This window comes from Accipiter gentilis, chromosome 19 (assembly GCF_929443795.1).
Source record: "Accipiter gentilis chromosome 19, bAccGen1.1, whole genome shotgun sequence".
Lineage (NCBI taxonomy): Eukaryota > Metazoa > Chordata > Aves > Accipitriformes > Accipitridae > Astur > Astur gentilis.
Genome location: NC_064898.1, coordinates 7,333,522 through 7,355,212, shown reverse-complemented (window position 1 = coordinate 7,355,212; position 21,691 = coordinate 7,333,522). Strand labels below are relative to the sequence as shown.

The 21,691-nt window shown below is 40.6% G+C and overlaps 1 protein-coding gene across 2 annotated transcripts in view; it reads left to right on the top strand.

Annotated features, from left to right (window-relative positions):
- Window positions 1-6,523: 6,523 nt before the first annotated feature.
- SGCG (sarcoglycan gamma) overlaps window positions 6,524-21,691 on the top strand; it is a 158,208-nt gene continuing 143,040 nt past the window's right edge. For both annotated transcript variants that reach the window (XM_049823041.1, XM_049823040.1), the window contains exon 1: window positions 6,524-6,708. The gene's annotated coding sequence lies outside the window, so the exon portion shown is untranslated. The remainder of the gene's footprint in view (window positions 6,709-21,691) is intronic.

The following is a 21,691-nucleotide window of genomic DNA, read 5'->3' as shown; positions in this document are numbered from 1 at the left end:
ATACAATAGAAATTCTTCTATGAGCACACAAGGGAAAATTTGGAGTGTACTGCATCACTTCCCTCTCATGGAAGAATACACCTCTAAATATCAGTGTAGCATCTAGATTAAAAGGTGAAAGTTGCTTTAATTAGGTATAAGCAATTCTGAAGATTATATGAGGATTTCATAACAGTCCAAATTTTTCTTGTTTTAGTCAGGATAGAAACAATGGCACAGGACAGATGGCACATCACTATGCCACATGTGAGACTGTAGCACAAGACCTGATGCACTTGTAATGAATCCTATACTGATTCTCGTGAACTATTCTAAATGGTTTTATCTTTAGGGACTACCAAGGATGTTCTCTGTGCATTACTGTGCAGAAAGTAATGGTCCACTCTGTAAATATTTAACCATGTATATAACTGAATGTATTAGTACAACAGCTGGAGTGAGTTGTATATATTCCTGAGAGCCTACAAACAGGGTAGAATTCATGACATGTTTGTGCTAGTACTACAATATACTAATTTGTCTCTGTATTGATTGTTGTAAAGACCAGTATTTGGTTTCTTTATTTTTATTTCCTTTCCTTGTGCTCCTTACAGGGACATGTGTTATCTATATTCTTAAAAGTAGAAAGTGAAACAAAGATGCACATAACAATATAAATTAAACTTAAAATTTTATGACAGATATAACACATGATAGCAGAAGTAATTCCAGCACAACTACTGCACAGTAAAAGAATGATGCAAAATAACATTTCAATGTAGTAACATAGCTGAGGCACTAGATTTATTATTACCATTACTTTTACCCATTATGTGGTACATTTAAAAGACATCCAGTGGACATGCATTCTTCTGGATAACACAAGAATTAGTGAATTAACAGAACAAAATGATTCCTCTTCAGGACTAGATGACATTCTTGCTAAAGTTTGAATAATGGTGCAAAAGAAATTTCAAAAGTACTGATTACCACTATAAAGACCCCAAGGAATTCACATTTCCCTATACAGTGTCCTGGAAGGACATTGTTAGGCTAACAGTAAAGACTTGAAAATAAAATTGTTATGCTACATGTATGTCCACAGCAATTTAGATTGTACAGAGTACAATTTAGATAGAAAAAAAACAAACAAACAAACAAAAAAGCCCCCTTGTTAACAACATTGTAAACCCAGTTTTCAGAAGGACATTAAAGAGCTTGTTTACAATCACTGCTAGAATACCTATAACAGAGATTTATCTTCTTTGTACAACTATAGAAATACAGATTCCAGTAAGTTCAGGGTGTAAATCCATTTTTCAAAAAAAGACAAGTAAGTCTTAGTTGTTGTATTTAACCAGTTTAAATATAATACACTATTTAACATATATATCATTGTGAAACAATTACTTTTTCAAGCAATTGCTACCCTTCTACAATTGCTTTACAGTAACTTTCATGCTTCTGAACCACCTTTGCCATGACACTACCAAAACACTTATCCAATTACATTGTATAACTGGTTTTGTTTAAGCAGATAGAATTAAAAAAAAAAAAACATTTAAAAAAACCCACTTATGGTCAATGTGTGCCCTACTGTAACAGGATGTGTCATAATAAAAGGTTATTTCTAATGAATAATTCCTTATTTAGAACTGCGATATGGCATTTAAAAACCAATTAGTTTACCCCTTTCTCCACAAAGGGGGGGGGGGGGGGGGGCAGGGAAAGACAAAATAGCAACTGAGAAGAAAATAATACAACATGAACTGGTACAGAACTGGAAGGAATGAGAACTGTGTACACTCTGCCAACAGTGCATTCATATTGGTCAGATTCAAAAGGTATAAAAAGACAAGCAAAATATGTAGTCTGAATTAATGACAGTAAAATTCCATTGAAGCAGGAAATCTTTGAAAGTGTACATTCAAAAATAAGAGGGGAAAAAAAGTAAGAGGAACGAAGGAAAAAAGGGAGCAAGGAAGGCATGCAAAGTCTGAAGGGTAATTTGGAAGAACTGTCCTTGACAGAGGGAATGCAATTTGGAATGGTCCTCATCCATAGTGCCTGCCGTGAATGAACACCAAGGTAACTATCCTGTCTGGGTTTCCTCTTCGTTGGACTTAGTAGGTTTGCACTGAAAGGAGCCTAGGACTGAACCAGTACCTACACACTGGGGCCCCTCAGTGGAGAAGGTGCCAGAAAAAGCTGTAACCTCAGCTACCTACAAGTGACTCCTCAAATTATTGCCTAAGCTCCTGGAGAATTAATAGGGGTAGATAGGAATGTCCAAGAACATTCTGAGAATGCTCAAGTGATGCACTTAGCTTTTTGTAGGCTATATAAAGAGCTTAAACAACTTTGAGAGACAATCATGGATTCCAGATGCTGCATGAGGAATATAATGGGCAAGAGAAAAACTGAAGAAGAGCATGTCTGAATTTTTACATGCCTCAGGAGTTCAGGGTTATAAGAAGTACAGTGTACTTCTAAAGGTTGCCCAAGGGCTTCACTTTTCTGGAGCTCATACCTAGTCTGGGTCCTTTTCACAGACACTGCATCTGAATGCGAAGAAACACCTTCTCATGCCATCCTCAGATTTCAAGAGGGGAGCTATTACTGATACATAACCATGGAGCTCAGAGAAAGCTCTGTCTTTCTTGAAGGGGATAATATGCTGTCAAGGGTGTGCTAGAAGGCAACTGCTTTATATTTTGTATAGGTCCTCACAGAAGCAGCGGGTGATGATACATAGCCTCAGAAAAGTTGTTGCATGCTTTAGTCCTGAGGTAGACCACCTTGAATTTTTTGACCTTGAACTTACACAGTTTGGATGGTGTCCAGGGAGATGGCCTCATAAAACCACCTAAGATTTCTTCTCAGAAGGAAGCTGATCACTCAGGCATAGTCACTCAAAACATTAAGAACTCAGCTTTTTTTGTTGATGTTTTTTTTGTTAGCGCTCAGACAACTGTATTGGATACATAGCATGAGCCAGAAAGATTTCCCAGAAACAACATGGCTATTTCACAGTCGAGCATACATATTTTTGAAGGGTGGGGCTATATTGGCAGCTTGATGGCAGCATGGCACATGACAGCACAGTGAAAAGTCATATAATAACCCAAAGGCTGCATCTTTGGAGAACGATGAATAAGCTGCTATGAGCCAGCTGAGTCAAGGTGGATCCATGCTGTCAGTATGAGCTATTCCCAGCTCCAACCTTGAGTTTCTTTATTGTGAAAGTCATTTAGCTTCTGTTACAGCTAAGTAGGAATCCAAAACCAGACATAAGCAACACGGCCAATGAGAGCTGGATGGGGTACGGGGGACAGGTGAGGAAGGAGGTGAACTCAACTGTTTCCATGATGCCACAAAACCTAACTGATCAACTTGTTAGCCAGTGCATTACAAAACCAAATGCCTTTAAATTCATACCTCACTCATTGCTTATTCCATTGTACAAGCAATCCGTCTTCAAAAACAAGTGAATACAGAGTCACTCAAAATAAATGAGTTTTCTTCAGGGATTTTACAGTTGCTATCAATAATATGATATTTAATTTTCTATGGAACAGATTCTTATGCACAAGTTATTACTACCTTTGAGTCTAGGCGATCAACATATCAAATTCTACTGCTGTCTCAGTGATTAAAACATACTGTGAGCATTTTACTTACACCAATAATTTTTAAAATAATACTTTGGATGTACAAATTCATATATATTATGGTATGTTAGCAAGTACATACTTCAAGAAAATGACTAAACTTTCCACTGATTTTGATTTAATTTGCTACTGTATGCAGGAAAATAATTTGCAGTACATTATCTCAAATTCAGACACGTAGCAGTTCAAAGGAACAAAAGAGATTTGTTACACACAATACAAACTGGTAGCAAACAGCACCTCTGAGTGGGGCCTTTCACAAAAGATTTCACTATTAGCTACAGATCTTCATAATGACCACCAAAAAACCAGGGACAATGAAGCTCAGAAATAACTTGAAAATGCTGACCTCTCCTTCTTTCATATGCACAGAATTTTCACCAGTCCTGAGCAGCAGCTCCACAGGTTAACTCCCAGGGACCTTCCAACTCCTGTGACCAAACAGCTAAACATTTATTAGCCATTATTTTCACCAATACTACAACAGCACCTGGAAGTCCAGACTGGCATACCATTTTTATCCATGAGATGGCTACTAAAGTATCATCCTCTAGATCTCTGGCAACAACATACAAAACATTTAAATTTATTTTTAGACATTGGTACAGTGGTAGGATTGATGAGCTACAAGAAGAAAAAGATTCTGCACAATAGAGGGCAGGAAGAATAATGAAGACAGAAAACCAAAGGGAAAGATATGGATTACATAGTCCTACACTAAAGCAGGCTAGCTGTTTTTTGGGGTTTTTTTTGTTTTTTTTTTTTTTTTAATCCAATCCATACCCTGGCTAGTCTGTGCTTACAATACTTTGATTATTGTAAATCACTCATACAACACAAGTTTTGCACCAGACACACTACAGTTCACTACAGTTGTCCCAGAATAGCTGAGATACAAGGAGTTGGAAGAGACTGCAATGAGACACTGACTAAGAGAAACACTTTAAAGTGTTGTAGGTCATGCCAAAAAGTTGCAGGAAGTCAACAGAGGAAGGGGTTATTCCACACATAAATTATAATCTCAATGACGAGATGAATTTGATATTCAGCATTTCCTCCTCCCATTGCTGCAGTAAATACTTCGATGACACACATCAGTGTAAACCCAGTAATTCCTGCTCCAGTTTCAGGTATCCCAATGTGTATTCCATCTCATATATTAGTCATTTTCCACTTGAGGGACAGTAGCCGTTCACAAACTGCCATCAGCAGTTCAGTTCAGCAGCATGAACTCCCCTGCCCATCAGCAAACATTAACAGCAATGAATCTACATGCCCATACATGCTTCAGATTGGGTTGGCTAAAAGTTAAAACTCAATTCAGTTCTCCAAGGGCTAGGATGACATCAAGTCTGTAGGCAATACTGCTTTCACTGCCACTCCTGGATGTTTAGGATCCACTTTGCTATGCTAGTTGTAAAGGTGAGTTCAGTTTGGAGAGCTGAAATCCAACTCTCCACTACCCATGTGGGATGGGATGATTTGCTGGAAAATGGCAAGATACACTGCCGAATTCTTACAGAAAAAGTTTATGGGCAGTGTAATTTCTATTCTGTATACAACCAATACTCCCACTCCTTTCAACCAAATACTTCCATGTGTTCTGCTCAGCTTTCCTAGCTCTTTCAAGCTTTGACTTGTTCTTTTGATCTTCGAGTCCCTTCTTGTCCAACAGTTCCTGCAGTGCCTCCCTTATTTCCTACTTTTCCAATGCTTTCACTCATGCGTATCTCCCCTAATTAAAATCCTCCTTAAATCAAAATCTCTTCCTCAATGGCCCATTTTCTAATCTCCTTAAGGTGGCCAAACTTCTCCCCCATACCCATCATCCTCAGTTTCATGTGCATTTCCTCCCAAGCCCCGTAAAATTCTGGCTTCCCCAACCCCCTTCTCTTGTTATTCTCTTCACCTTCTAAAGCCCTGCCTTGTCCATTTACAGAATATTTTCTCCTTTGTTGCCTGACCACTTTCTCCTACTCCTTTTCAGTTATTCCACTGGTATTCACTCCTCTCTGCCTTTCTGAACACACTTGTTGTAAAAACCGTCAAAAAAAAGTAATTTATCATTTACCTTCCCAACCTGTAAGTCATTCTTCTCCTCTGTCGTGGGCAATTTCCCTCCCTACCTCCCAGATCCCTTTTTCTTCTCCCAACCCCACATTCCCCCAACCTCCTCCGCCACCCGCCCCCTGCTCCTTTCGCCCCGCTCCGCAATTTCTGTCCTCCCCTGGCTCCTACCGCCCATCTCAGGGCCTTCCAGGCAAACCGCTCCCAAACCCGTACCTCACGGACCGACCCCGAACATCCCCTGCCCCACCACAGCCCCAGGCGGCGGGTCCAGGCCCGCCGGACCGTTGCCCCCCGCGCAGGCGCACTCTGGTCCCGCACTAAGATGGACGACAGCGCCCTCCAGAGGCGCCGGCTGCTCTCTGTCCTCCCCTCCTCTCCCCTCCCTTCATGGCGGCGACGGGCCCCAGGGACCCGCCACCCGCAGAAGACGGGGAGACCGGGCTGCGATTAGCGATGGGGGCGGTGGCGCAGCGGCGGTCGGAGCGAGCCCCCTCTATCTCCCCAGGGCCGAGCCCTGTCAGAACCGCGGCGCTGGGGCCGCGCCGGGCGCCTGATTGCCGCGGGGAGGGAGGGAGCGACCTTGCGGCGGGACGCCCGCGCCCCCTCAGCCGCGCGGCCGTTCCCTCAGGGCGGCCGGGCGGCGAGGCAGCCGGCGGCGCTGGAGAGGGAGCTTCTCCCCGGCCGCTGTGTGCCCGCTCGGCGGCGTGAGGAGAAGGGAGGGAGGGCGCAGCCCGTTTCCCGCCCCCTGCTCGGCTTCTTCTCCTCCCTCCCCCGCTTCCTCCCTCCCCGCCGCGCCGGCCAGGCTGCCGGAGCTTGCGCCCGCCCAGCGCCCGGGGCTGCCGCCCCGCCGGGTCGAGGGAAGGAGGGCGCTGCCTGCGGGGAGGAACCTGGATGAAGACTCGTGCCTCCGGGCGGGTTCGCCAGCCCCTCGGGCATGAAGGGGACGGCGGGGACTCTGCCCTGCCCCGCAGCCGAGCGGGGATATCAGGTAAGCGCCTTCGCCCCCGTCCCGTCCCGCCTCAAGTGCGAGTGTCATCTGAAAAGTTATCCTCCCGCCGCTCGCCTGAGGGGCGAAGGGCAAGAGGAGGCAGTTCCTCGGTGTAGGGTTGCACATCGGTTCGCTCGGCGAGACCCGAAAGTCAGCGGGATCCCTGAGGCTGTGCTTCTCCCGCCGGGGGTGAGGCGGGGAAGGGCGGGGAAGTGTGGCGTTTGGGGTGGTGGTCGTGCCGCTGGGACACCCCCCCCCCCCCCCCGCCCCTTGCCTCAGCGCCGGCGGCCGGCTGAAAGTTTCCAGCGCGGGTGAGGGGCAGAGAGGAGCGGGAGAGGAGCGTCGCGGCGGGCGGAATGGGGTAGGGGTGTGTGTGTGTGTGTGTGTGTGCGCTGCCTTTTTGGGGAGGTATAGGACGCTGTTGCCGGTGGGCAGTGGGTGCTGCAGCTTCTCTTCGCGTGGCAGGAGTTCACCGAACTTGTTTCACTCTTGCGTGCTTAGTTTCCATTTGTCACGGAGAGGTAGGATTAAGTATCCGTAGAGGTATAATGTCGGCGTCTTTAATGGCCACGTTTTAGCCTTCTGTGAAATTGGCTTACCTACTTGTGTCAGTTTAGATATGTTTAGGAAAAGACAGCAAACAACAAAATCCTACCAGATTTCCTACAAAGAAATGCATAGCAGTGTACCTGAGACTTCAGTATGTTTGTTGTGTTGTACGACATAACTGTAAACTCACTGCTTTTCTTTTTGAGTCACGCTTTGCTGGGGCTTTTTAACTGAACATTTGTGGATTAAGTATAAACTTCTAATAAGATATGTGGATTATCGTTAACACTATTGGAGATTAAATCCCACTTTAAATGCTTCACGATTATTTTCATCACCCTTTGCTCATAGCTTATATAAAAGACAGTAAGTCAGATTCTTATTTTTTGCTTAGTGCTTCTAAAATCATTTAAGGAATAAAAAGTGAACAGGGTGCACCATAGAGGTTCTAAGTACCTTTCCTACAAAGTGAAAAACAACATTGAACCACCTTAAAGAAAAACAAAAAAACCCTCTACCTTCAAAAGCCTCCTTCCTTACCAGCCCAAAGAAGTGTACATTGCAAACTGCCTTGAGAGTGAAAAGATTTAAGTAATTTCAAATAAGGTGAAGTCCCCCTTATAGGGAATGTTCTGCACTAAATCCCTTTGTTAAATCGGAGATATCCTACCTTGAGAATTACCAGTTGCAGTTCCGTTTCACTTCCAAATTTTCAAGTACCAAGGTAATTCCACAAAATTTGTTGCAAAAGCCAAAAGAAAAACTTAAATGCAACAAGCTTAATGTCATTAGATCAGAAAAGTATGTATAGCTTTTTGTTTGGGGTTTTTTTTCCTGTTTGTTTGGTTTTATTTGTTTTTTTTTTGTTGGTTTTTTTTTTTAAATATAATAGATTTGGAACCAGATTTAGGGGAGCATTCAAATGCAGCCTAGATTGAGCAACATTTGTCACTGCGGGTAATGCCTATGATTGTTCATTGGACATTGATAAGGTACTTAAGGTGATTTTGAGACCGGGACTTCTCTTAATAAACACAGTTATATTCCCTAAGAAGGTCTATCACTGTTAATGACCCAATGAAGCTTTGAGACTGCTTGATGTATGCTCAGTTTTTTATTAATGGACTTTTATATTGCATTAAGCTGAGAGAGGGCCAAGGAAAGAGAAGTATAGGCATGTATAAAACTTGAAATGCTTCCCACTTTTGTGTGTTTTGTTCTTTGGTTGTGGTTTGGTTTGTGGGTGGGTTTTTTTTTCATTGTCAGCTTCAAGTGTAACATCTCTCTGGGCTTTAAGGCAAGTGGCAGATTTTATTAAACATATGAAACAATTTTCTATTATAAAATGTTCTGAAGTTCTTCCTTAAAAAGATAGATATGACTAGGGAGTTAAAGTTTTTCTTTCTTGACAGCATGACAGCTAAAACTTGGTTTGCATAGGAGCAAGCATGTGTGGTTCATTAAAAGAAGGTGTCATTCTAAACTGTCGTTGACTAACTTTTCAACGTGTTTTTTGTGAAAGTGAATACATTGCTTGCAAGATGACTGCTAGGATGTAACTAAGAGGTAATGAATGTAGTGATGTAGGGTCTAATTTAAGATTTTGAGTGCAGGTTTAGTATTTGGATGCCTGTGCTCAGTTCTGCAAACAGGTATTTCAGTTAATTTTCTTCATATTGGCATCTCAGTTAAACTCACAAAAGTACTGTTGATGCAGCAGCGCTTCAGCTACACAGAGGTGGAGTATGGAATTTTGCCTTTTTATAACATACTGAAGCAAAATGCTTTGTTTGCTAATGAGCTTTCTGTTCTGATAACATGTCCAAATTTTATGTAGCTAAGCTGAGCTGGTGTTAGAACTCAGGAGCTTAAGTGTAACTGTGTGTCAAACAAATGTTCTTTTACAGCATGTGAAATCTTAAGCAATGAAAGTGGCCGGGTGAAGCAAGGGAGGCAGATAAAATGCCATTAAGGTACGGGAATGTGGGAAATTTGGTAAATGAAAAAAACAAGAGAAGTCATTTAGGAAATGGGGGTTTTTTGGACATGAATTTTTGCTGTAAAAACTAAGTTACCAGCTTTTGAAGATAATGCACACCTCGAAGATTTGGGGTAAATACATACCTGGAGAAACAGTTGAGGTATTTGCTTTTACCTGAAAGCTATGGTTGCATATACAGCATTTTTCTTGTAGTTCTGTTTGCAAACCTTGTACTGCTATACTTTAAAGTCTTCTCTTGAAGACTTCTCTTGAACCATGATAGAAAATTTGTTACTTCATTGTTAAACGTGTCCGGTGTGCTTGGACTAAGTAAAATCATGGTGAAACTAGTTAACTGAGTGTAATGTTTCTGTAGAAGCAAGAGACTAATACAAAATGGAATGCTGATGAAAGAAAATTCCATCTTAGTTACAAGTTCAACACCCAGATGCTGAGGAGTACATGCTGTAAATCTGTAGAAGGTGAGGGCTAGGTTTTGGGAAAGCATTCCTTCTGGTGGCCACAAACAAGTAGTATTCCTGCAGAATGAGCACAGTGAGCTTTCACTTTGCACGCCCATTCTGGCTGGTTTTGCCTGTCTTCTGTTACATCTCCACTCAGTCTCCTGTCAACTGAAAGACTCCTAATTATTTAATTTTACCTTTTATGTCACCTTTTCTAGACTTCTGGTAGTTCATATTTTCTGCTGAATTCCTTTCAGTTCTTCCATATTCCTTAGGTAGAGTACCCTCTATTAAAAAAAAAAAAAAAAAAAAAAAAAAAAAAGCTGTAGCCATACCAACAAGTAAACTGTAAAGATTAGTTTACACTTCAAGGCAGCGTGTTGTCTTTTATGCAAGAATATTCTATTGCTGATCACTTTTAGCTCTTGGTAACTCTAACCACCAAAATACCATTTTGAAGAATAGCTACATGTTATTCATCCTCATCCTGTATTTTCTCAGTTGATTATTCTTAGCTAGACTATTTACCTTCTTGAATTGCATCTTAATTTTCTACTAGATCATGTCTTCAGTTTAGCATGATTGTTCTGAATTTTAGTCCTGTATACCAGGACTTCTAGCTCTGGCTTCTAGCTCTCCTTGAGCTAATGTTGTGCTCAGATTTAACAAGTATACTCTCTCATTTCAGTTATTAATAAAGTGATAAGTATTATCTATCAGGACAGACTGAAGAAGCTCCTCTTAAAGTCTTCCAGTTTGTCAATGAATTGGTAATAATGATTCTCTGAATATGGTATTGAAACCTGTATTTAAAATAAAACTAATGCAATGGGTTTCAGTCCATAGGTACTATATGAGTGTGTAAATATGGGTATTATTGTCTTTTATCAACTATTATAAAGCCCAAAGCAGTAGTAGTATGTATGTCTGTTATGAAGGTTTTGTTATAAAACATCACAGCTTTCAAGGAAAGAAAGTGCTCTTGAGGCTTCTAGTTTAGAAATTCTTTTTAATACAATAGTTTTCACTGAGCAACCAAATACCTTTTCCTGAATGTCAGGTCAAAATACTCCTGGGCAGTGTACCTTGCAATCATAATCATGTATACTATTTGTAATTAAAATGCTGTCCACGAACCTCATGAAAATTACCAAGGTTAAATAAGTGCTAGTTTTACTTTTTAGTTTCTGACTTTGGCCAGCAAATAATGGGGAATAATATGTCAAATTATCAAGCTGTTCGATTAACTACTATGTTTTAGATAATTTCTAAAGGTCATGCAAGGTCAACATTTGTACACATTTATGAAAGCTTTAGAAGAAAAACACTGATTCTCTGTTAGGGTTGTATGTCCCTGAAAATCTTAGCAATCTGCAGTCTCTTAACAAATTGTCATTACGTTAAATTTGATGTTAAATTTACCTGCTTCCTGCTAATATGTGGAGGTTTAGATTTAACTGAGTGATACTGAACTTCTAATTATTTTTTTTCCACTTCAGTGGAGAGACTCACCATGATGTTCCAAATTAATGTGTTTGTCAGTATTGCTGTTGATTTAAGTCACATAACAGGCATCAGCCTCTGAAATTGAAGAATTAGTTTTGGAAAATGAAACATATGTAAATCATACAAAAATACCCAAATAAATTGATTACTTGTGGTTGTGCATTAAGCATTCGCTACTTATGAAGATGAGCATTTAAGATAAACAATTCTGAAAACTTCATAATACCATGTCTGTATAAACCTGGTCAGACAGCTGCTGTTTGTTTTCTAAGATTTGATCTACGGGACTTGGATTTTGTATAGTAAACACCGTTGCTCTTTATTATCATAAAAAATTACTGGTAAAAACATGTTTCTCTGTGTTGTAGCAAAGTAGGTAGATTTTAGAATAGGAGTTTTGAGGAAAAAGTTTCAAGATTCAAGAATTTGTACAATGTGTACAAAACAAAAACATGCATTAATTAAAAAAACCCACAAAATAGCATATATATAAGTTTATGCTAGACCCAACAATTTATTTAATTTCAGAAACAAGGAAATTCTTTACATAACTATCTGTCAGTTTTCCCCAAATAAGTCTTTTTCTTGGTGATGAATTCTAAACTAATTTGCAACATTACTTGTGAAAAATGTAATATGTGAAAAATCATAGTGTAATACTGTTTTCCTGGCTTGATTTCTTTAGACACAACACTTCTTCAGGCTATGAAGTTTTGCATGAAGACTTTTTGCTAGGAGACTTGAAGATGCCTGTATTTCGTATATTAATTTTTCACAGAGGTGCACATGCACATAAATAAAAAGTGCTTGGTGTTTTCCTGGTGTTGATTTCAAAACCTGCAAGTATTTGAATCAAACACCAGGAAAAGAGAATCAAAATTGAAAGATCTGGCTGATTAAATAATTTTTTCTGGAATCTCCCACTCCACTCTCAAAAACAAACTCCCCAAAATAATTTAAAAAGAAGGTTGTAACCAGTCTTGAAAAGAGTATGGTGGCAGCCGTTGTGGAAGTCCAGAGATGGCCTGCCACCTCCTCCTTGTTATTTGAGCTGACACTGGGTTCTGAAGCCTTCTATTCTTTAGAAAGAAGGTTGTTTTTAGAAAACCATTTACTGTGTCTTGGCACTGGCCAGAGCCGTCTCTTTGTCTGAAGTGCAAGGTCATACTACTACTTCTCTTGGGACATTTATCATTGGATAACCTGTGTTCTTCACGGACCCAGAATGAAGTCAAGAGGCCTTCTCAGGATCTTTTCAGGCATGTGATGAGTTCACTAAGCCTTGCAGACAATGGGATCTCCTTCTTCCCTTAGTTCAATGGCTGGCTAATACAAGGTCATCCCAGGAAGTTTTTCATTTGCTTTGGTTGGTGCAAGACAAGTCTTAACTGAACAACCTTTGTGGTCTTGTCAGCGTGAAGAATGCTCTTCTGTTGCTATCAGTCTATAAAATTCTTTGAGGCAATTGTAGACACCCATATTGTGATTCCACCAGATTCATTGTAGCTGCCTGAAACCAGTGGGCATTGGTGGGGAAAAAACATCACGGTTGGGGAATTACTTATCTATGTATGTATGGTATATATGATAGTGTCTGGTATGTGTACTGTATCATAGCATACGTATTCCTGGTGCTTCATATTCTCCAACTAACATTTTATAGTAAATTCACTCAGATGACAGCTGCTTGAGCATTGAGTGATTATTCCTTCAGACATCAGGCCTTCCCTTTTCTGGCAGGTTAACCAAACTCATGACAGTATGCTGCTTCACTTTTCCCAGTCAGTGAAAATATGGATGCTTACTGCATAGGTTGGACTTTTGTCTGAATTAAGATCAATGGTGTTCAGAGAAGCAGTTGCTTCGTTGCAGTGTTTTGAGTTTCAGGAAGTCCAAAATGCATCAACTTCAGGAATTGCTGATGAGAACTGACAACTCTTGATAGTACTGTGTACTATGTAAACCAAAAAGCAGGGGGAACTGGGTCTCCTTTGTCAAGCAAACATGATGTTTTGGATATGTTATATCACCAGAACACTGGGTTCTGAAGCCTTCTATTCTTTAGCTATATGAATCACTTCATAGTGATATCATAGATATCATTGCAATCGTAAAAAAAAATATATATGGTTTTAGCACAGCACTTGATGCTTTGGCTTCAGCACCCAGTTCCCTAAACAGTTGAAGATCCATGAAGAACAATTCTGACATTCTTCAGGGGAGGGAGGATTCTTTTCTTTTCTGTCAAGACTGTTTTATGGTTTTAATAAATGATATGTTTTTAAGTGAAAAATACTTGTTGTAAGGGAGGCTCCACTTCTGACAGAGCAGAACTACGTCATACATATTTATGAATCATTTGCTGGTTTCGTGAAGCTCACTTTCTGCTTTACATTGTCACCAGCATCAGCAGGAAGGATGGTGAGCATCTTTGTTCCAGTTATTCTATAATAGACAGGAAAAAATGGATGTTTAAAATAAAAAAAGCAGGAGACACTCTGAAAACCTCTTGAATCCCAGCAGCTCCTACCTGGTCCTCTACTGACTGTGAAAATTCAGATCTCTTGGTGTTCTGGACTTTGTGCACTTTTTTTCTGCATTGGGGTTTGATCACTTTGGAGGATCAGTTTATTCTAACAAGGCAGTATTTGTAGACACAAATTCCGTACAGTAGCCCTTTGTCATGTTGTCATCTATTGCTTCCACTTTCTCTGTTTAACGTTCTATTCTACGAAGGGTGTTTTTGTTTCTTGCTGTTGTTTCCTTCCTCTTCTATCACATACCTACAATGAGTGTATGCTTTTAAAGAGCTGCTTTAAAATTTAAAGGAGTGTGCTTTCCAAGTTGCTTGTACCAAATCTGATTGAGGTCTCCTTTGCTAGCAATGAAAGGGCAGTTACGTATATTCCTAATCTATTTGTCAAAAGCTTCAGCATACCCACCTATTCATTGACATATATGACATGACATAAACAGTTCTGGAGTAGTGTTGTAGGAGATAATTGTTTGGGTTTTATCTCCTGACATAAATAAAGAACACATGCAAGAGAACTATCAGGGAATTTTCTCAAAGTTTTTAAAATACTTATTACCAAAAACTCTCAAAGAGCCTGAGTTGTAGGAGGGCAGATTCTCTCAAAGGCAAATAGTTACTTAAAAACCTGGGAAGAGAGAGTGGGAATAAATGGTTATTTTTTACCCTATACGAGACAGAATACCAGTGAGGTGTTGGGATAATAGATACTGGAACATATGCTGTTCAATGAACTCATAAATTATTTGAAGAATAAAGCTGGTAGGAAGGAGAGCACTTTAGCTGAATAATAGTGAATTAATCAAGGTAGTTGGTGCTGAAACAGCAGCATTATTTCCTGGGCATGTAACTTCCATTCTCAGCTAAGTAACTTCTCAAAGGATCTTTGCTTTAGCCTTTGCCCTCAGTCATCTGTTTTTGAATACTGTTGGATCCTCGAAGAGGAGTAATGGAATTATTGACTATAACTTTCTGAAAATATGAGTTCACAACTCAGTGATGATCAGAAAAGTGAATGGAGTGTTATGAATTAGTAGAATAGGAACCAAGAGCAATATAAAAAAAAAATATGGAAAAAATGTATATGTTTCTGTTAATTTTAAATACCATAGGCAGTTAATCTATCTCAAAGATACAAGGTTCTAAAAAATTCAGGGGAAGGCAGAAAACATGTCAAGGAGATGCTATAGCTTCTTCAACAGATAATCAAACAGGTTACAGCTCTTCAGCTTATAAAAGAGGTGCTAAAAGGTAATGTGACAGGAGTCAGTGACATTGAGTGGCATGGAAAAAGGTGAAGATGGGCTCATTATTCACCGTTTCTCATTGTGTGATATCGGTGAAATTATCAGTCAGCAACAAAATAAAACAAATTATTAAGTAATTAAGCTGTCAAACTCATTGCCAGGGATGTTTTAGCAGGTATATATATAAAGGACCTCAAAGCAGAGTACTCAGATTGATGGATTTTGAGTTCACTGGTAGCCATCAGGTGGAGGTGGTCCAGAGGCAGTTTCTGGGCTAGAAGGTCTCTTAGTCTCAAGTGCAGAAAGGTAGAAGAACATGCCAATGATAGAAGTGTCAGTCCTTGATGTGTTTCTTACATTATTTTCGTAAGCATCCTTTTTATCTGAAACAAGATAGTGACTTGATATACAAAATCTGGCCACCGTTATGTTCAGCTGTATGCTGTGGATGCTGTCTTCAGCTGCAAATGGACAGTGTCTCAAAGGACTGTGTTCAGATAGCTTTCTACTGGAGTCTAATTAAATTATCTTGTCGAATGTAGTGGTTTAATTGAAGAACATTCAATGCTTTCTTCTTGTTCAGTCTGTGTAGAGAAAGTTACAGCACAAAATTTCGATGGTCCTTTGAATGAAAACATCATTAATAGTCATGACATTAAGTTATGGTACTAGCTGGTTTAAATACCACTAAAAAAAGGCAAAAAAAAGCTGTGGTTTGGAGGATAAGTAGACTCCCTCATCATTGCTTTTTCAAGGGTGGAATTACCAGGACATTTCAGTCAAGTTTTGCAAAGAATTTACCCAAGATATCAGTAAGGACTTTCCCTGTTTGAAAAGATTATTTCAGGTTAAGCATTGTAGATGTGCTTCAGTTCTTCATGCAACTGAACATTGCTTTGAAATATATGACAATATTATAGTATTGCACAGGTCTTTATTGGTTCTAATGCAAGGGCATACATTAAGAAATTGAAAATGCAACTAAAGATACTACATATTAAGGCATATGGTTGATTTCATGTTAATATTGAACTTTGCATGTTTAGGATTATAGCAAACTTGAGACTGCTGAAATCTTGATTTCTAACTTCTCAAAAGAAAGGCAAGGTCAACTTTACTCAGACCAGCAGTGAAACTTCCCCCCTTCCCCTGCCCCCCAGCTAAACTAACAGGGCTTCGAGGAAAATATATATTTATGGGAAAATGTCTTTTTTCTCTTCTTTAATAATACCCTTTTGTTAGCATATGCTGTCATCTTAACAGCAAATTTGACTGATGGCTGAGAGCAAAATAGCAGTCTCATCAGACCTGCCTTTTTAGGGGAAGTCATTATACTTCTTCTGAAGTGTCTGCAGTAACCCATCAACATGGGTTATTGGGTTTTTAATACTGTATAATTATGATATATGTATGATTCTGCTCTTTGTCTAGCTTGCATCTGCCTAATCCCTACTCAGACACCCTTTTTATGAGAATAGAATAGACTGTATTTTTTGAAACACTAGCCTTTGAGCAATAAAGGAAGTATATATGGATGATAAGGGAGTTTTCACTGTCATTGCTTTCTTATTCCCGTAAGTGAAGATTAATCTTATATCTGAGACAAATGAAATATCTAGACGAAAAGAAAACACCCCGCTTTGTCCTTAAGTATGGTGCTGTGTGTCTCTATTATCTTCTAGTTAAACCTAATGATTGCTAAACTGTTCTCAGTTTGGGGATTATCTTTTCTTGAGACACAGGGGGTATCTAACACTTTTTCTTGGAATTGTTACTGTTATCAATGAAGCTCAAGGGCAGCCTTGGCTGCAGTGACTCCGAAGTGGTGGAGCTCAAGACCCTTAGGGCAGTGAGGAGGGTGGGCAGCAAGCTGGCTATCCTGGACTTCAGGAGAGCAGACTTTGGCCCCTTCAGGGATCTCCTTGGGAGAGCACCATGGGATACAGCCCTGGAGGGAAGAGGGGCCCAAGAAAGCTGTTTAATATTCAAGGGTCACCTCCTCCAAGCTCAGGAGCGATGCATCCCAACAAAGAGGAAGTCAGGCAAAATGCCAGGAGGCCTGCACAGATGAACAAGGAGCTCCTGGACAAACTCAAACACAGAAAGGAAGCCTACAGAGGGTGGAAGCAAGGACAGGTAGCCTGGGAGGAATACAGAGAAACTGTCCGAGCAGCCAGGGATCAGGTTAGGAAAGCTAAAGCCCTGATAGAATTAAATCTGGCCAGGGATGTCAAGGGCAACAAGAAAAGCTTCTATAGGTAGGTCGATGATAAAAGGAAGACTAGGGAAAATGTGGGCCCTCTCCGGAAGGAAATGGGAGACCTGGTTACCTGTGACATGGAGAAGGCTGAGGTACTCAGTGACTTCTTTGTCTCAGTCTTCACTGCAAGTGCTCCAGCCACACTGCCCAAGACACAGAAGGCAAAGGCAGTGACTGGGAGAATGAAGAAAAGCCTACAGCAGGAGAAGGTCAGGTTCAAGACCATCTAAGGAACGTGAAGGTGCACAAGACCATGGGACCTGATGAGATGCCTCTGTAGGTCCCAAGGGAACTGGCAGAGGAAGTGGCTAAGCCACTACCCATCATTTTCAAGAAGCTGTGGCAGTCCAGGGAAGATACCACTGACTGGAAAAGGGGAAGCATAATCCTCATTTTTAGAAAGGGAGAAAAAGAAGCCCTGGAGAACTACAGGACAGTCAGTCTCACCTCTGTGCCTGGCAAGTTCATGGAGCAGATCCTCGTGGACACTATCCTAGGGCACATGGAAAATAAGGAGGTGATTGGTGTCAGCCAACGTGGCTTCACTAAGGGCAAATTGTGCCTGACAAATTTGGTGGCCTTCTACAATGGGGTTACAGTGTTGGTGGATAAGGTAAGAGCAATGGACGTCATCTACATAGACTTATGCAAAGCATTTGACACCATCTCCCACAACATCCCTGTCTCTAAATTGAACAGGCACGGACTTGACGGATGGACCACTCAGTGGATGAGTAACGGGCTGGATGGTCGCACTCAAAGAATTGAGATCAACGACTTGATGTCTGAGTGGAGAGCAGTGATGAGTGGCATTCCTCAAGGGTTGGTACTGGGACTGGCACTGTTTAACATCTTTGTTGGCGACATGGTTGGTGTGGTAGAGTGCACCCTCAGCAAGTTTGCTGATGACACCAAGCTGTGTGGTACAGTCAACACGCCTGAGGGAAGGGATGCCATCCAGAGGGAGCCTTGACAGTCTTGAGAGGTGGGCCCTTGCAAACCTCATGAGGTTCAACAAGGCCAAGTGCACATGGGTCAGGGCAATCCCAAGCATAAATCCGAGGCACAGGCTGGGCGATGAGTGGATTGAGAGCAGCCCTGCGGAGGAGGACTTGGGGGTTTTATTGGATGAAAAACTGAATATGAGCCAGCAATGTGCGCTTGCAGCCCAGAAAGCCAATTGCATTCTGGGCTGCATCAAAAGAAGTGTGGCTGGCAGGTCTGGGGAGGTGATTCTTCCTCTCTACTCTGCTCTCGTGAGACCACACCTGGAGTACTGTGTTCAGCTCTGGGGCCCCCAACATAAGAAAGACATGGACCTGCTTGAGCAGGTCCAGAGGAGGGCCACAAAGGTGATCAGGGGGCTGGAGCACCTCCCCTGTGAGGACAGGCTGAGAGAGTTGAGGTTGTTCATCCTGGAGAAGAGGAGGCTGCTGGGAGACCTTACAGCAGCCTTCCAGTACCTAAATGGGGCCTACAGAAAAGGTGGGGAGGGACTCTTTATTAGGGATTGTAGTGACAGGATGAGGGTTAACAGTTTTAGACTGAAAGAGGGTAGATTTAGATTAGGTATGAGGAAACAGTTCTTCCCTGTGAGGGTGGTGAGGCACTGGAAGAGGTTACCCAGAGAGGTGGTGGATGCCCCATCCCTGGAAGTGTTCAAGGCCAGGTTGGATGGGGCTTTGAGCAACCTGGTCTGGTGGAAGGTGTCCCTGCCCATGGCGGGGTGGAGTTGGAACTGGATGATCTTTGAGGTCCCTTCCAACGCAAATCATTCTATGATTCTATGATTACACAATGTCTCTTACACAACACTTAATGAATTCTTTGGAATATTTTGAAAATATGTGTAAATTATTGCAGTTTTTGTCTAGATCTGTATTTAGGTTTGTTTTTGTGGGTTTTTTTTTCTGGTATCTGTATGATAGGTTAACTTGTAGCCAGTTCAGTCAATAACCCAAACCCAGCATCTATTGTTATTGTTTGCTCAGCTGAGTCAAAAAATATGCTAATAAATAATCCATTCAGTCCTGCATTCTAACAACAAATGAAAAGTGTCCCTAAGCATGCCAGTAAATTCTTGTCTCAGGTTGCTTATATACTTGGCACCTGCACATATGTCTTTGAGCATGCCAGACTTTAATCTGTGATGAATGCGAAACTGATTGAAGACCTTATGTTGCCAGATAATAATTTTTGGACATGCATGCCGATTCATGTTTTCTTTTGTCCTATCATCAGGCTTGTGAGCAAGTGCAGAAAATTTTTCTCATTTTTTCCAGCCCGTGTTTCCAGCAGACATTTGCTGTATCCACTCTTGGCTGACAGGCTTACTTCAAGGTCCGTGCCTATCCGGAAATCAGCTCCTCACGCAAATATCCAAGAGTTGAGGCCATCTGTGAAATCTGCTTCTCATCTATCCATCATTAGTGTTTATTGATTGTACTGTCATTTTCAGGTATAATCTGTGACTCAGGGTCAGTCTCTTTATCATAAGTACTGCAGCTTCCAGCTCACTGTGTAAACGATAAGCATGAACTCAACGAGTCTTTTTGCACAGTGTGCAGAAAATCCTAGTTAACAGCAGAAGTGACTAGACTAGAGTAATTTTTATGGCTGCATACAAAATCTTGTTTCCATTTGAATTGCAGCTCTATGAGGCTTTGGAATACCTAGTGGAGCTGTAGGAATATAGCTTTGGATAAGTTCACTACAAGCTTACCTCACAGCTATGTTTATGATTCATTCTTTTTTCCTGGCAATTATGTTTTTATTCATGTGGCAAAAAGTTCTAAAAAGATAATACAGATTTAGTAGTTAGCACAAGACTATTCCTTGGAACCTGAATTTTTCTTGGCAGGTTGAGCTACTCTGTGGTTTTTCTGTCTCTTACTTATGAGTTGCGGCAACTGAACTAATATTATTTACAGGGGCTAAGGAAGCTACAAATATTTTTGACATGTCTCCCATATGCATATTTTTCATAAGGATAAAGATCTTACTTAAACTTCATGTCAAATATCAAGGTATCTCTCAACCAGTACAACTGTCTGCAAAACAGGATCCTTCCTGTGAATTGTTAACTTACTCTAAAGGAATTTCAAATCCAATTTCAACCTATTGATACCTGCTAAAACTTTGGAAAGATTCAAAGATTATCACACACACTGTCTTTGGGCTTGATCTGCAATAGTGTTCTTTCTGAGAAATAATCTTCCTGTCGGCTTTCTTCTTATTTTCTAGTGGAACAGCATAATTTTCAGTATGCATATTTGTTAAATGCTATGCTTGTGTTCGTAGCTGATAAAAACTTTAGGAACAATTCCAAGGCTACTTTTAAAGTAGACAATTAGGGCACAATTCAGTTGACTGAAGATGGGCAACTGGGCCCTATGGTGTCCTGTCTGGCCAGTAGTAGTTGCTGTAGAAGGACAGGAGTCTCCCATATTTGGTAACTCCATGTAGATGCCTCAGATAGTCTAAGGCACCTAAAATATATTTCTTTTAGGCAACTGAGAACATCCTCCACTGACAGAGTACAGCTTTGCTGACAGGTAGACACATCCATGTCGATTTTTTTAATAATTTTTTTCCCCAGTCTTGATGTGAATTGCATTCCGATTTCCCACAGCCAAAATCATACTTCTTGAAAATTTTTAACAGCAAAATATGCATGTATACATTAATTTGATGACTAGGAAATTGTTGTTACTATAAATAAGAGCCATGATTTTGGGGACTGCAGTGTAAAAAGGTATTTATGTGTATAAACACAAATATATTCCATATATTGGCCTCTCTTCCCCTTTTTTCTGCCTGTAATCTTGTAAGTTTGGAACCTGAGTTCATCAGGAATTTATTGATAAAGGAAATGGTTCAAAGTGTTTTTACTCTGTGAAGTCATCCAGGTTCTGGAAATGCATGAAATACCTATGCTGCCCCAGTTGACCTCACTGATTCAAAATTACCAGGTTGTCTTTTTGTGGTATATAAAAATGTGAGTGCTAAAAATGGAAAATAGGTATGTATGGCAATAAAAAAAATGTACACAAGCAATAGGTAACCATTTCTGTCTTAATTCTCTTCCATTCTACAGTATTCTCCAAAGACAATGACTATATGAAAAAAAAAAGTTAACTAAAACCATCAGTGAAAATATTTTTATTATTTTATCAGCAGTCATGTGAAAAAGGATGAAAATGCATATCTGACAGTAAGTGGATTGAGTGAAGCTGCTTGTAGTAACAAACTATCTCTGCAATCAGCTGTAACAGACATCACATAGAAGTTGCCTGATCCTGATAATATTTGGAGAGACTGCCATGACTTTCTCCGAGTAACTCTGGAAAATGAATTAATTCTTCTTGTTCATCCTTTTGAATAGCTTATTAATGCAGAAGTTATTCTAAAGGAGATGCTGCCGTGTCTTTTCCTCCTGTTAGT